We start from the raw sequence: 15824 nt of genomic DNA, 5'->3' as shown, positions 1-15824 counted from the left end.
GGAAACAGAGTGGACCGACACCAGCTGGACTGCTGCTGAGTGGTCCAAAGTCATGTTTTCTGACGAAAGCAAATTTTGCATTTCCTTTGGAAATCGAGGTCCCAGAGTCTGGAGGAAGACAGGAGAGGCACAGGATCCACGTTGCCTGAAGTCTAGTGTAAAGTTTCCACCATCAGTGATGGTTTGGGGTGCCATGTCATCTGCTGGTGTCGGTCCACTCTATTTCCTGAGATCCAGGGTCAACGCAGCCGTCTACCAGCAAGTGGCCTAGTGGTTAGAGTGTCCGCCCTGAGATCGGTAGGTTGTGAGTTCAAACCCCGGCCGAGTCATACCAAAGACTATAAAAATGGGACCCATTACCTCCCTGCTTGGCACTCAGCATCAAGGGTTGGAATTGGGGGTTAAATCACCAAAATGATTCCCGGGCGCGGCCACCGCTGCTGCCCACTGCTCCCCTCACCTCCCAGGGGGTGATCAAGGGTGATGGGTCAAATGCAGAGAATAATCTCGCCACACCTAGTGTGTGTGACAATCATTGGTACTTTAACTTTAACTTTAAGTTTTAGAGCACTTCATGCTTCCTGCTGCTGACCTGCTCTATGGAGATGGAGATTTCAAGTTCCAACAGGACTTGGCGCCTGCACACAGCGCAAAATCTACCCGTGCCTGGTTTACGGACCATGGTATTTCTGTTCTAAATTGGCCCGCCAACTCCCCTGACCTTAGCCCCATAGAAAATCTGTGGGGTATTGTGAAAAGGAAGATGCAGAATGCCAGACCCGAAAACGCAGAAGAGTTGAAGGCCACTATCAGAGCAACCTGGGCTCTCATAACACCTGAGCAGTGCCAGAAACTCATCGACTCCATGCCACGCCGCATTAACGCAGTAATTGAGGCAAAAGGAGCTCCAACCAAGTATTGAGTATTGTACATGCTCATATTTTTCATTTTCATACTTTTCAGTTGGCCAACATTTCTAAAAATCCCTTTTTTGTATTAGCCTTAAGTAATATTCTAATTTTGTGACACACGGAATTTTGGATTTTCATTTGTTGCCACTTCAAATCATCAAAATTAAATGAAATAAATATTTGAATGCATCAGTCTGTGTGCAATGAATAAATATAATGTACAAGTTACACCTTTTGAATGCAATTACTGAAATAAATCAAGTTTTTCAAAATATTCTAATTTACTGGCTTTTACCTGTATGGTCATATCGACTGAGTACAATTTCATTTGATGGATAAGTTGCTTTGAAATCAAAAGTCAAGCAGATAATTATTATTATTTGTATAAAAAAGTTAGATTTGTTGCATCATCACATCATATTCAAGTTGAAATGATAAGCAATTACATGCAATGTCTTTTTTGCTGTAAAAATGGAAATCAATTGACTCAAAACATATAAAGTACTTTATTGATATAGATTATTTTAAACCTTTATTATCTAGACAGGTTAAACATATTTTTAATGAACATAATTGACTATTGATAGCCAAACATTCTCTTCTAGTTATTCAACTTATACAGTTTATACATCTTTTCAACTTTGCATCAAAAAAGCTGCATTTCAAGCACCAACTTTTTGATGTATTCATTCTTCAAAAAGCTCAATAATGCAGTTTCATTAGGGCTGGGCCATAAAATGATATCAATATACATCACAACAGACACATAATCCATGTCAATAAAAAATGGGTTTGATATTTTTTCTTTCTTTTTCGTGGGAAGAAAGTGAAAATATGGGAAGCAAGGTTGGTTGCAGGAACAAAGACACTCGCTGTCTGGTAACCTAGCAACGCAGGAAGTGGTCAGTGATCAGTGGGAGTGACACGCTAACAGCCAATCAGGTGACAGTATCAACTATCACGTTTGCTTGATTCTTTGCATGGAGTGAGAAGAGAAAGTCCAAAATGAAGAAATTGTGGATAAAAATGGAAAAGTCTCCCGAACAGTTTTTGAATTTTTTCAAAGAAACCAACGTCAGACCAATGTAGACCACCCGGGCCGCGCTCACCCTTTAGAGCACAGCTGTAACTTCCTGCCACTAAATCTGCAGAAAATAGTTCTTCTCAGGTTTCTACATGTTTACATTTTCACACTATTCTACATGTTTACACTCTACAATATTTTCTTTCACTTTATGAAGCATTTCTTACATATTCCTTATTTTTAAGATCTTATAGTTAAGTGTTCAATGTGATTTGATATTTTGTTGACATTGTTGGAGTGTTTTCATGTTTGTGTTGATGTTTCCTTTCTGCCTTGATAGTTGAGGGATTATAATCACAGGAAGTTACATTTCACAATAAAATATATTATTCTCCTGCTCCTTATTTTCCATAGTTCATGAACAATTTCAATAAACATTGATATCGACCCATATAATAATAATATTTAAATAAATACTACATAACAAAAATCATTTCCATAGTTAAAAAACAAAAACAGGGCGAAATCATGTTACACAGCCGTCATTTCCTGCCACTAAACCTGCAGAAAATAGTTCTTCTCAGGTTTCTACATGTTTACATTTTCACACTTTGCACTATTTTCTTACACTTTATGAAGCATTTCTTACATATTTCTTATTTTTAAGATCTTATAGTTAAGTGTTCAATGTGACTTGATATTTTGTTGACATTGTTGGAGTGTTTTCATGTTTGTGTTGACGTTTCCTTTCTGCCTTGATAGCTGAGGGATTATAATAACAGGAAATTACATTTCACAATCAAATAAATTATTCTCCTGCTCCTTATTTTCCATAGTTCATGAACAATTTCAATAAATATTGATATCGACCGATATAATAATAATATTTAAATAAATACTACATAACAAAAATCATTTCCATAGTTCAAAAACAAAAACAGGGCGAAATCATGTTACACAGCCGTTATTTCCTGCCACTAAACCTGCAAAAAATAGTTCTTCTCAGGTTTCTATGTTTACATTTTCACACTTTGCACTATTGTCTTATACTTTATGAAGCATTTCTTACATATTCCTTATTTTTAAGATCTTATAGTTAAGTGTTAAATGTGATTTGACTATTTTGTTGACATTGTTGGAGTGTTTTCATGTTTGTGTTGACGTTTCCTTTCTGCCTTGATAGCTGAGGGATTATAATCACAGGAAGTTACATTTCACAATCAAATATATTATTCTCCTGCTCCTTATTTTCCATAGTTCATGAACAATTTCAATAAATACTGTAATGACCGATATAATAATAATATTTAAATAAATACTACATAACAAAAATTATTTTCCATAATTTAATAAAAATGACAGGGCAAAATAATGTTACACAGTCGTGGCACTAAACTTGCAGACAAGTCAAGTTCTCTGTTTACATGTTCACACTTTGCACTATTTTCTTACAGCATTTCTTACATATTCCTTATCTTTAAGAGCATATTGTTCAGTGTTCAAAGTGGTTTGACTATTTTGTTGACATAGTTCATACTTGCCAACCCTCCCGAATTTTCCGGGAGACTCCCGAAATTCAGCGCCTCTCCCGAAAACCTCCTGGGACAAATATTCTCCCGAAAATCTCCCGATTTTCAGCCGGAGCTGAAGACCACGCCCCCACCAGCTCCATGCGGACCTGAGTCTGCTTTCCCACAATATAAAGAACGTCTACAGTAAAGCAGTTCGTCTGCCGTAAACAGCAATGTTGTGACACTCTTAAACAGGACAATACTGCCATCTAGTGCATTTGATGAAAGCACTTTTGTGCGTGCCACACAGCAATGCATCATCAGAGAGGGTGTTCAGCATGGTTAGAAAGATAGTGACAGAGAATAGAACAAGGATGGACAATTCAACCCTTAACTCAACAATGAGTAGATGAGTGTTATGTGTGTGTATATGTGTAAATAAATGAACACTGAAGTTCAAGTATTTCTTTTATTTATATATATATATATATATATATATATATATATATGTGTGGGGAAAAAATCACAAGACTACTTCATCTCTACAGGCCTGTTTCATGAGGGGTTCCCTCAATCATCAGGAGATTTTAATGGGAGCATTCGCATACCATGGTTTATATAGGGCACAGAGTGGGTGGGTACAGGCTGGCCTAGGGGCGTGGTGATTGGCTCATGTGTTACCTAGGAGGTGTTTCCGTCTATGGCGGCATGCTGTTACAATTTCGCTGCGCTTGTTGAGGGATGACAGGTCTGGACGGTAAATAATAAACAGTTTCTCTTTCAAGCATAGGTTGCATCTTTTATTACCACTATTGTAAGGTGTGCTGGATGCAAGAATTTGCCATGTTATTGAATATTCAACATTATTGTCTTTGAGGTCCCAAATGTGTTTGCTGAGTTCTGTGGTATTCCGCAGGTTTTGGTTCCTGAAAGAAGCCTTGTGATTGTTCCATCTGGTTTTAAACTCTCCCTCGGTTAATCCTACATATGTGTCGGATGTGTTAATGTCCTTGCGTGTTACCTTAGATTGGTAGACAACTGATGTTTGTAAGCACCCCCCGTTGAGAGGGCAATCAGGTTTCTTGCGGCAGTTGCAGCCTTTGTTGGTTTTGGGGTCGCTCTGTCCGGGGGCCGCCGGCTCATTTGCAATTGTTTTGTTGTGGTTTGAGATAATTTGTCGTATATTGTTCATGCAGCTGTAGCTCAATTTAATGTTGTTCTTGTTGAATACTTTTCTTAGGGTGTTGCCTTTGGGGAAGTGTTTGTCAATCAGAGTGAGGAATTTGTGGCCAATGTTAGTTGAGACGTTTTTGCTGTATGGGGGGTTGTACCAGATGATGTTGTTTCGTTTTCTGTTCTTTTTTGGTTGGTTTCCTGGCGTGGGTTCATAGGTGAGGGTGAAATTGTATCCACTTTCATCAAGGGCTTTTTGGTACGGGGGGGTTGCTTGGTCAAATTCAGATTTGCTAGATGACAGCATCGATAGCCTTTTATTAATTCCGGTAGGTATTCTTTTCGTGGTGGTGGGTGGGTGGTTGCTGTCATGGTGCACGTATTGGAGTGTTGTGTTGGATTTCGTGAATGGTTGGTAGCTGTTATTTCTCAGGTTGAAAGTGACGTCGAGGAAGTTGACGGTTTGCTTGTTGGCTTCAATCGTGATCCGTAGGCCGTTCTCTTTGAAAATTTGGCATATGCGCTTCTTGGTATTCTCGCTGCTCCTTGGCGAGGCGCGACACACTGCCAGTCCGTCATCACGGTAAATACCAAGGTTCAGGTTGAGGCTAGCGAGCTGGGAGAGGAGGAAACTCCCAACGATATATATATATATATATATATATATATATATATATATATATATGAAATACTTGACTTGGTGAATTCTAGCTGTAAATATACTCCTCCCCTCTTAACCACGCCCCCAACCACGCCCCCGCCCCAACCATGACCCCCGCCCCCACCCCCCACCTCCCGAAATTGGAGGTCTCAAGGTTGGCAAGTATGACATAGTTGGAGTGTTTTCCACAAAAGATGCATTTCTCTTGGTGGTTATTTTCCAAGCTGTGATGTAAAACACTGACATGGTGATAGAGTTTTCAGTTCCAGTGTGTGAGTAAAGTTACCTTCCAGTGATTGTAACAGGTGGGCCTGCTAAAGAATTCAGGTGGTGATCCCAGGCAGCTGTAGCCCGAGGCTCCCAAGGTTTGTCTTTGCCGGAGTTGGATAAGCCGGGTTACTGACGTCCTTGAGCGCCCGCCAGCACCACAGACGTTGATGTGGACGCAGCAGAAACTAAACAATTATCCTCTCTGCTAGGAAGTGTGCTGAGTGACAGGAGATTGTCAGACTGCTTGATTCTAGAAGGAAGCAAAAGAGCAGTGGAGCAGAACATGTGTTGAAATGGAGGATGGTTAGTACATGGAGATAACATCAGCTCACATCTCACATGATTCCTCCTCACAAAGTCATGTTGATGACATCCACAAGTGTGTTGACTAGTGTCACTACTCCTGTTGACCTTTAACCCTTTCCTTGCTGACCACATCCGAGGAACTGATGACCGGCTGCGGTAGTTTTTAGCGCTTCCATGGCGAGTCTACTGTCAGATATAAGTAAGAACTGTACACTACTTTATATTGGAAATGGAGACAGAGAAGGATGAATGTCACATAACAAGAAGATAGAGAAAAAGAAGAAGATTATCCACTACAGACTACAAAGATGGACGTGCGCACATTTTCATGACTTATGCAGATCCCAAATATGCATCAGCATGTACCAGTAGGTAAGAAAAGTTGTTTTTGCATAATATTGTGAAACAAAACACCAGATAATATGTCCTAATAGGTGCCATTTTGGGGTCCTTATACACACACCATAATAATAGTGTATATTGAAGCACAGTACGTCTGACTATGGTCGCCGTAATGCTCCCACAATCCATCAAGCGGTACAGTTTCGTAGCTTACCAAAGTCCTACTAAAACATGTTGACAGACAACCTGCAGTCCACTTGTATCTCTTATGTGTGACTGCCATCTACTGGTTACACTTGTCATTGCACCTTGTACTGAATAATACGTACATAGGGCAGTGTCGCCCGGAAAAGGGTGGAGTGCCATCTCCGGGTTGGGGAGGGGACCCTGCCCCAAGTGGAGGAGTTCAAGTACCTGGGAGTCTTGTTCACGAGTGAGGGAAGAGTGGATGGTGATATCGACAGGCGTCTTCAGTAATGCGGACGCTGTATCGATCCGTTGTGGTGAAGAAGGAGCTGAGCCGGAAGGCAAAGCTCTCAATTTACCGGTCGATCTACGTTCCCATCCTCACCTATGGTCAAGAGCTTTGGGTTATGACCGAAAGGACAAGATCACGGGTAAATGAGTTTCCTCCGCCAGGTGGCGGGTCTCTCCCTTAGAGATAGGGTGAGAAGCTCTGCCATCCGGGGGGAGCTCAAAGTAAAACCGCTGCTCCTCCACATGGAGAGGAGCCAGATGAGGTGGTTCGGGCATCTGGTCAGGATGCCACCCGAGCGCCTCCCTAGGGAGGTGTTTAGGGCACGTCCGACCGGTAGGAGGCCACGGGGAAGACCCGGGACACGTTGGGAAGACTATGTCTCCCGGCTGGCCTGGGAACGCCTCGGGATCCCCCAGGAGGAGCTGGACCAAGTGGCTGGGGAGAGGGAAGTCTGGGCTTCCCCGTGTTGCACCTTTCCTGCTTCCGGCTCCCAGACCGTAGTCGAGGGGCGCAGGGGAGACAGTCCTCCAGGGCCAATGTAACACTCTTCACTCTACCCGGCAGTGGGTCTCCACAGCTCTGGACTCCAGGGTGAATGATGAGTCCGGCGATTAGTTGCAAATCGTAACTTTATTGATGTCTGCTCACAGCCAATCCACCAAAAAATTAGTTTTGTTCCCGCCCGCACTCACACTACTGCTCCCTCTCCTCTCTCGCCCACACACTCACTGACGTCACTCACCTCAGATGCTGTCACCTATTAAAGGGCCACACACACACATACGCTACTCTCATAACACCTGCTTAGGCTGCTGCCCCCGCGACCCAACCTCGGATAAGCAGAAGACGATGGACGGATGGATAAGGCAGTGTTGATTTTTGAGAAAATAAAAGTATTTTAAGTTTGCCTTAGTCTGAAAAGTGTTATATATCATGATTGATTGGTGCTCCATTTGATTGAAACAAATGCTGACAATGATATCGTTTATCGGCGTGTGGACAAGGTATCGTCCTGCAGATCGTGTCCTCGGCCTGATTCAGTCTCCATTTAAGGTCAAGGTCAAGGTTCAACTTTATTGTTCCCGCGGGGAAATTTGTCTTGGGCACAGTGCATCATTGCTTTCTTAACATACCCAAAAACAACAGAAGAAAAACACAAGCACAGACACAACCACAACCATACAACTAACATTTAAACATCAGAACATGGAGCTTGATAGACATAGGTGGCACTTTGATGTAGGCATAAAATCTACAGTATGGAGATAAAGATAAAGTACCAATGTGCATTGCACTAGAGCTCATGGATAAAGTGCTGTGTGCTAAAGTGCTTAGTTCTAAAGTGCTATGTGCTAAAGTGCTATGTGCTAAAAAAGTGCTAACCTATGTATTAAAATTCTATTGCACATTGTTGGTCAGCTTAATGGAGGCTGGAACAAATGATAATTTAAGGCGGTTAGATTTGCATAGTGGGACCCGGAGTCTTCTCCCTGATGGCAGGGTTCCATATTCAGGAAAGAGTGGATGTTGTGAGTTGGAAATAATTTTCTTAGCTTTTTTCCTAACTGCCTGCTCATAGATGCTCTGTATAGGCTCATATTCTTTCGTCGCAAAACTCTTCCAAAATGAAGACTTTTTGTCCTTTTCCCCCCGTGCGGAGGTCACGAGTGGAACAGGAGCGGGTAATTACGTGGATCCGGATCACTTTCAAGTCCGACACCTTTCAAGGAGCGTGACTCCGCCTCCTTCTCCTGGGCAAATAATGGAGTCACGCCAAGGTAATTAACCTCCCTTGTATCGCTGGAGAAGATGAAGAAGAACAAACGGACTTGATTGAGCTGTGAAATGGAAGGACCAAGAAGACATTCAACAAGTTCAAGTCCTTTTATGACGCCCCCCCCCGCCTTCACTTCCACCATCTTTGCAAAACTTTCCTCCAAATGCTTCATCTCTGAGCTTTGAGTGCACATCCTGGGATGGATTGTTAATTTTCTTTCTAATTCCCCGTGTCCCGGGGCTAAGAACGTTCTCCTGCATGTGCATGTTAAGCGCCCCTCTCCTCCTCCGGCTCCCCGTGCGCATCAGCAGCTAATTAAAGAAAGCAAAGCATTTGATTAAACAGTCAATTGTTTGCAATCGTTAGCAGAAGCCAGAGTTTCCTTCACAACATTAACTGTGATGGATGACAACTTCCACTCACCGTCAGCTGCACGGAGTTGAGATGTTCCACATGAGGAACAACTTGTGCACACTTTCTGTGTTGGCTCCGCCCACTGACCTCTTGCGCTTTAGATGGCAGCTGGTGAAGTGCAACTGTCATCTCATGCCAGTATCTAAAAGCAGGAGGCCGGAAATATTATGTGTGATAAAGTACCCTGCCTGGGTGTTTCTTAACCATAGGGCCGTGAGCGCCCACCCGAGGGCCGCCCAAAGAGAAATGTTTCGGTACTCGGCTGCAATTCACTTTTCCACCACATGTGGCAGTAATGATGATGTCACACACACAGAAGAAGTCTGCGGTTAATGTCATAGAGAAGTGTCTGAAGCGCAACAATTATGACTAATTGACACTTTGTTAAAAACGTTCATTTTTTTGTTATTTTATGTATTTTTCATCAGTTTATAATAAATAATTCACCCCTATACAATATCCTACACTACTGTGCAATATTACCCTTCCAGTGCAATACATCCCACACGGATTGTTATTTATTGTCTTCTTCTGTATACTGTACAGTATTTTGTACATTGTTCTGTATATTGTACAGTATTTTGTATATTGTTCTGTATATAGTACAGTATTTTGTATATTGTTCTGTATATTGTACAGTATTTTGTATATAGTTCTGTATATTGTACAGTATTTTGTATATAGTTTTATATATTGTACAGTATTTTGTATATTGTTCTGTATATTGTACAGTATTTGGTATAGAGTTTTATATAGTGTACAGTATTTTGTATATTGTTTTGCATATTGTACAGAATTTTGTATATTGTTCTGTATATTGTACAGTATTTTGTATATTGTTTTGTATATTGTACAATATTTTGTATATTGTACAGTATTTTGTATATTGTTCTGTATATTGTACATTATTTTGTATATAGTTCTGTATATTGTACAGTATTTTGTATATTGTACAGTATGTTGTATATAATTATGTATATTGTACAGTATTTTGTATATTGTGCAGTATTTTGTATATTGTTTTGTATATTGTACAGTATTTTGCATATTGTTTTGTATATTGTACAGTATTTTGTACATTGTTTTATATATTGTACAGTATTTTGTATATTGTTTTGTATATTGTACAGTATTTTGTACATTGTTCTATATATTGTACAGTATTTTGTATATTGTTTTGTATATTGTACAGTATTTTGTATATTGTTTTGTATATTGTACAGTATTTTGTACATTGTTCTATATATTGTACAGTATTTTGTATTTTGTTCTGTATATTGTACAGTATTTTTTATAATGCTCTGTATATTGCACATTATTCTGTATATTGTTCTGTATATTGTACAGTATTTTGTATAATGTTTTGTATATTGTACAGTATTTTGTATATTGTTTTGTTTATTGTACAGTATTTTGTATAATGTTTTGTATATTGTACAGTATTTTGTATATTGTTTTGTATATTGTACAGTATTATGTATATTGTTCTATATATTGTACAGTATTTTGTATATTGTTCTATATATTGTACATTATTTTGTATATAGTTCTGTATATTGTACAGTATTTAATATATTGTTCTGTATATTGTACAGTATTTTGTATATATCCATCCATCCATCCATTTTCTACCGCTTATGTTATGTATATTGTTTTGTATATTGTACAGTAATTAATATATTGTTCTGTATATTGTACAGTATTTTGTATATAGTTCTGTATATTGTACAGTATTTAATATATTGTTCTGTATATTGTACAGTATTTAATATATCGTTCTGTATATTGTACAGTATTTTGTATATTATTCTGTATATTGTACAGGATTGCTTATTATTTTTATTGGATAGTAGTCTGTTTATTTCAATTATTATTTTTAATCTTTATCACTTCTTGTGTCATTTATTTTTATCTCATATTAGTTTCCACTACCGCACCTTAAATTAAAGTCCTTAATCTCGTGATATGCAAATATAATGACAATAAAGTATTTTCTATTCTATTATTGTGATCAGCCTTGATAATTCTTTGATTGACACATGCTTTTGACGAGGTTGCACATTTGAAGTAGGTTATATATAAATGTTTGAAGTAAGGTTTTGTTATTGGTTATAAAGGTTTGAAGTCGGTTATATATAATTATTGAATATGATTAACATCAAGATGAAGATCACTAATTTAGTGTTAATATTTAATTGGGTCCCGGGCCCCTCTGGAGTGTAAACGTTTGGCCAAGAGGTCAAAAAGGTTAAAAAAACCAACTCTGACTTATCTTTTCTTACTCAATATATTTCCTCTGTTGACAGAAACAATAAATGTACTTCATGACACGGCAAACATTACACACATTGACAGTGTGTGATATTTCAACACACGTTATTTCTTCCAAACATGTTTTGTCAAAACAAAACAATTGTTAAGTTAAGTTATCCATCAAATTTTACACTGTAAAAATGACAAAATATTCTACAGTACAATTGACGGTGGGGTTTACAGTATATTACTGCAAAGTGAAAAAACTACCACTCATTTTTATTTTATTTACATTTTTGTTGACTTGAGCTGCCAGTTGTTTTTTTTTGTAAAATCTACTGTTGTTGTTTTATTTATTTACAATGTAAATGGAAACAGGTACAAGTTTCTTTACAGTAAAAAAATGGCAGTTCAGTTACCAGAGTGAAAAAAAAACAGTCATACTGTTTTTCCATTTACAGTAATATTTTATAAAAACTACAATTTTTACAGTAAAAAGTTGGCGACGAAGATGCCATTTTTTTAAATTGTATTTTATCTTTTTATCATAAAATCTAGGGTTATGGGTTTTTTTTATACGGTGCATTACTGTAAATGGAAAAAGGTACAACTTGTTTACAGTAAAAAAAAAATGGCAGTTCAGTTACCAGAGTAAAAAAGTCATACTGTTTTTCCATTTACAGTAATATTTTGTAAAAAAAAAAAAACACTGTACATTTTGCAGTAAAAAGCTGTGGTACCTTAATGAAAAACCGGTATATATTTTGTAGTAACATTTTAGTGACTGAGTTGCCATCTTTTTACTGTAAAATGTACAGCTTTTTTTTTTTTGCAGTGTACCTTCAAAATACAGATGCAGAGGCAAATGCATTCTTTTTTGTCCCTCTAGGTTGCAACGCCTTGGCTAAGATCGAAACTAAAAGTTAACTTAACACGTTCTCCTCCACTTTGCCGAATGATGGGATGTTTGTATCTTCCAGTTTGGATGAATATTTAATCGTAATTGTCACACAGGTTAAAAACTAAAATAAATAATAATAATAAAAATAAAATAAATATATAATAATAATTAAAAAAATAAATAAATATATATATATATATATATATATATATATATATATATATATATATATATATATATATATATATATATATATATATATATATATATATATATATATATATATATCTACATCAACTATATGATCATCTACATCTACTGTATGATCATCTACATCAACTATATGATCATCTACATCTACTGTATGATCATCTACATCAACTATATGATCATCTACATCTACTATATGATCATCTACATCTACTATATGATCATCTACATCTACTATATGATCATCTACATCTACTATATGATCATCTACATCTACTATATGATCATCTACATCTACTATATGATCATCTACATCTACTATATGATCATCTACATCTACTATATGATCATCTACATCAACTATATGATCATCTACATCTACTATATGATCATCTACATCTACTATATGATCTACATCTACTATATGATCATCTACATCTACTATATGATCATCTACATCAACTATATGATCATCTACATCAACTATATGATCATCTACATCAACTATATGATCATCTACATCTACTATATGATCATCTACATCTACTATATGATCATCTACATCAACTATATGATCATCTACATCTACTATATGATCATCTACATCAACTATATGATCATCTACATCTACTATATGATCATCTACATCAACTATATGATCATCTACATCTACTATATGATCATCTACATCAACTATATGATCATCTACATCAACTATATGATCATCTACATCAACTATATGATCATCTACATCTACTATATGATCATCTACATCTACTATATGATCATCTACATCAACTATATGATCATCTACATCTACTATATGATCATCTACATCTACTATATGATCATCTACATCTACTATATGATCATCTACATCTACTATATGATCATCTACATCAACTATATGATCATCTACATCTACTATATGATCATCTACATCTACTATATGATCATCTACATCTACTATATGATCATCTACATCTACTATATGATCATCTACATCTACTATATGATCATCTACATCTACTATATGATCATCTACATCTACTATATGATCATTTATATCTACTATATGATTTGCCTGAGAAGCTGGACAGGACAAAAAATAAATAAATAAATAAATAAATAAATAGAATGAACTTTCACCAACTCAGAGGCCATGCAGCAGCTCAACATGTCAATATAGCAGCATAAGCTAGTTAGCTCTCTGTGATCAATGTTAATATCGCTAATATTTGGTTAATATTTAGGTCACGACATGTAAATGGAGTATTGGTGGCACTTTTTGTATGTTTTTTAGGAGGGCTTTAAGGGCGGACTAGAGTACTCTTATTGACTCTATTGTTAGCTGACTTTTGCTAATGTTTATTTACGATTTAGAATGCATATAAAAGAAGAAAAAGACGTGCTATGATGTGACAGACAACATAAAAAAAGTGCAGTTCCCCTTTAAACTATTTATTTATTTATTGACGCACACAGTCGGAGCGTCTCTATTGTTTATGTCTTGTGTTTAAATGCAAGCAAGTTGGTAACCGATAGCAACCAGTGGTTGTAGAGGAGCCAAACTGATGAGGTTTTCTTTTGTCCTCCTACGATTATAGTAAGATGATGTGCGGCGACGAAGAGGAGGAAGGACGTGGTTGGCATGGTGACGTGGTGGACAAGACCTTTCTAGTGTAATCATCTCCAAAGGAAGAAGCTGGACAGCAGCTGGTCCACGAGGTCTAATTGCTTCCTTGGACCGCTTCCACGTGGCGTCCTGCGGAGTGTGAGGCTCTGATATTTACTGCCGGCCAGCCAAGAGATGCTCGCCAGGCTCGGCTTCTTCTCGTCTGAGCCCGACTTCCGTCATGCTCTGAGTGAGCTTCAGTGGCTTTTTCTGTCGTATTTACAACAATGACAGAAAGTCAGTCTATTTGAAGAAAAAACAGCAACCTCAACTTTACAATATTTAGGATAGACATTTGCAAATCAATTGAGAAGATATACAAACAATATTTATTCAACACAATACTACAAAAAAAAAAAAAAAAAGCAACAGTTTCCATAATAATAATACTATCAATTATACTTGTTTATTGTTTTTAATCTAAAACTGTATTATTTGTCAAATGCATACAGTTATTATTATTATATTACAAATTATGTATCGATTTAGAGTCAAAATAATTAAACATTTGGATTTAAATGGATTTTTGAGCACCCCTTTTATCAATATTGCAGTAGCTAATTACAAACCCCGTTTCCATATGAGTTGGGGAATTGTGTTAGATGTAAATATAAACGGAATACAATGATTTGCAAATCCTTTTCAACCCATATTCAGTTGAATATGCTACAAAGACAACAAATAATCATTAACTTTAGAATTTGATGGCAGCAACACGTGACAAAGAAGTTGGGAAAGGTGGCAAAAAAGAGTGATAAAGTTGAGGAATGCTCATCAAACACTTATTTGGAACATCCCACAGGTGTGCAGGCTAATTGGGAACAGGTGGGTGCCATGATTGGGTATAAAAGTAGATTCCATGAAATGCTCAGTCATTCACAAACAAGGATGGGGCGAGGGTCACCACTTTGTCAACAAATGCGTGAGCAAATTATTGAACAGTTTAAGAAAAACCTTTCTCAAGCAGCTATTGCAAGGAATTTAGAGATTTCACCATCTACGCTCCGTAATATCATCAAAGGGTTCAGAGAATGTGGAGAAATCACTGCACGTAAGCAGCTAAGCCCGTGACCTTCCATCCCTCAGGCTGTACTGCATCAACAAGCGACATCAGTGTGTAAAGGATATCACCACATGGGCTCAGGAACACTTCAGAAACCCGCTGTCAGTAACTACAGTTGGTCGCTACATCTGTAAGTGCAAGTTAAAACTCTCCTATGCTAGGCGAAAACCGTTTATCAACAACACCCAGAAACGCCGTCGGCTTCGCTGGGCCTGAGCTCATCTAAGATGGACTGATACAAAGTGGAAAAGTGTTCTGTGGTCTGACCAGTCCACAATTCAAATTGTTTTTGGAAACTGTGGACGTCGTGTCCTCCGGACCAAAGAGGAAAATAACCATCCGGATTGTTATAGGCGCAAAGTGTAAAAGTCAGCATGTGTGATGGTATGGGGGTGTATTAGTGCCCAAGACATGGGTAACTTACACATCTGTGAAGGCACCATTAATGCTGAAAGGTACATACAGCTTTTGGAGCAACATATGTTGCCATCCAGGCATGGACGCCCCTGCTTATTTCAGCAAGACAATGCCAAGCCAGGTGTTACATCAACGTGGCTTCATAGTAAAAGAGTGCGGGTACTAGACTGGCCTGCCTGTAGTCCAGACCTGTCTCCCATTGAAAATGTGTGGCGCATTATGAAGCCTAAAATAGCACGAGGGAGACCCCCGGACTGTTGAACAACTTAAGCTGTACATCAAGCAAGAATGGCAAAGAATTCCACCTGAGAAGCTTCAAAAATGTGTCTCCTCAGTTCCCAAACCTTTACTGAGTGTTGTTAAAAGGAAAGGCCATGTAACACAGTGGTGAACATGCCCTTTCCCAACTACTTTTTAATGATTATTTGCACAAAAAAA

The sequence above is a fragment of the Nerophis lumbriciformis genome, linkage group LG14, assembly GCF_033978685.3.
Source record: "Nerophis lumbriciformis linkage group LG14, RoL_Nlum_v2.1, whole genome shotgun sequence".
Taxonomy (NCBI): Eukaryota; Metazoa; Chordata; class Actinopteri; order Syngnathiformes; family Syngnathidae; genus Nerophis; species Nerophis lumbriciformis.
The sequence above is the reverse complement of the archived record's forward strand: the minus strand, read 5'-3'. Positions refer to the sequence as shown.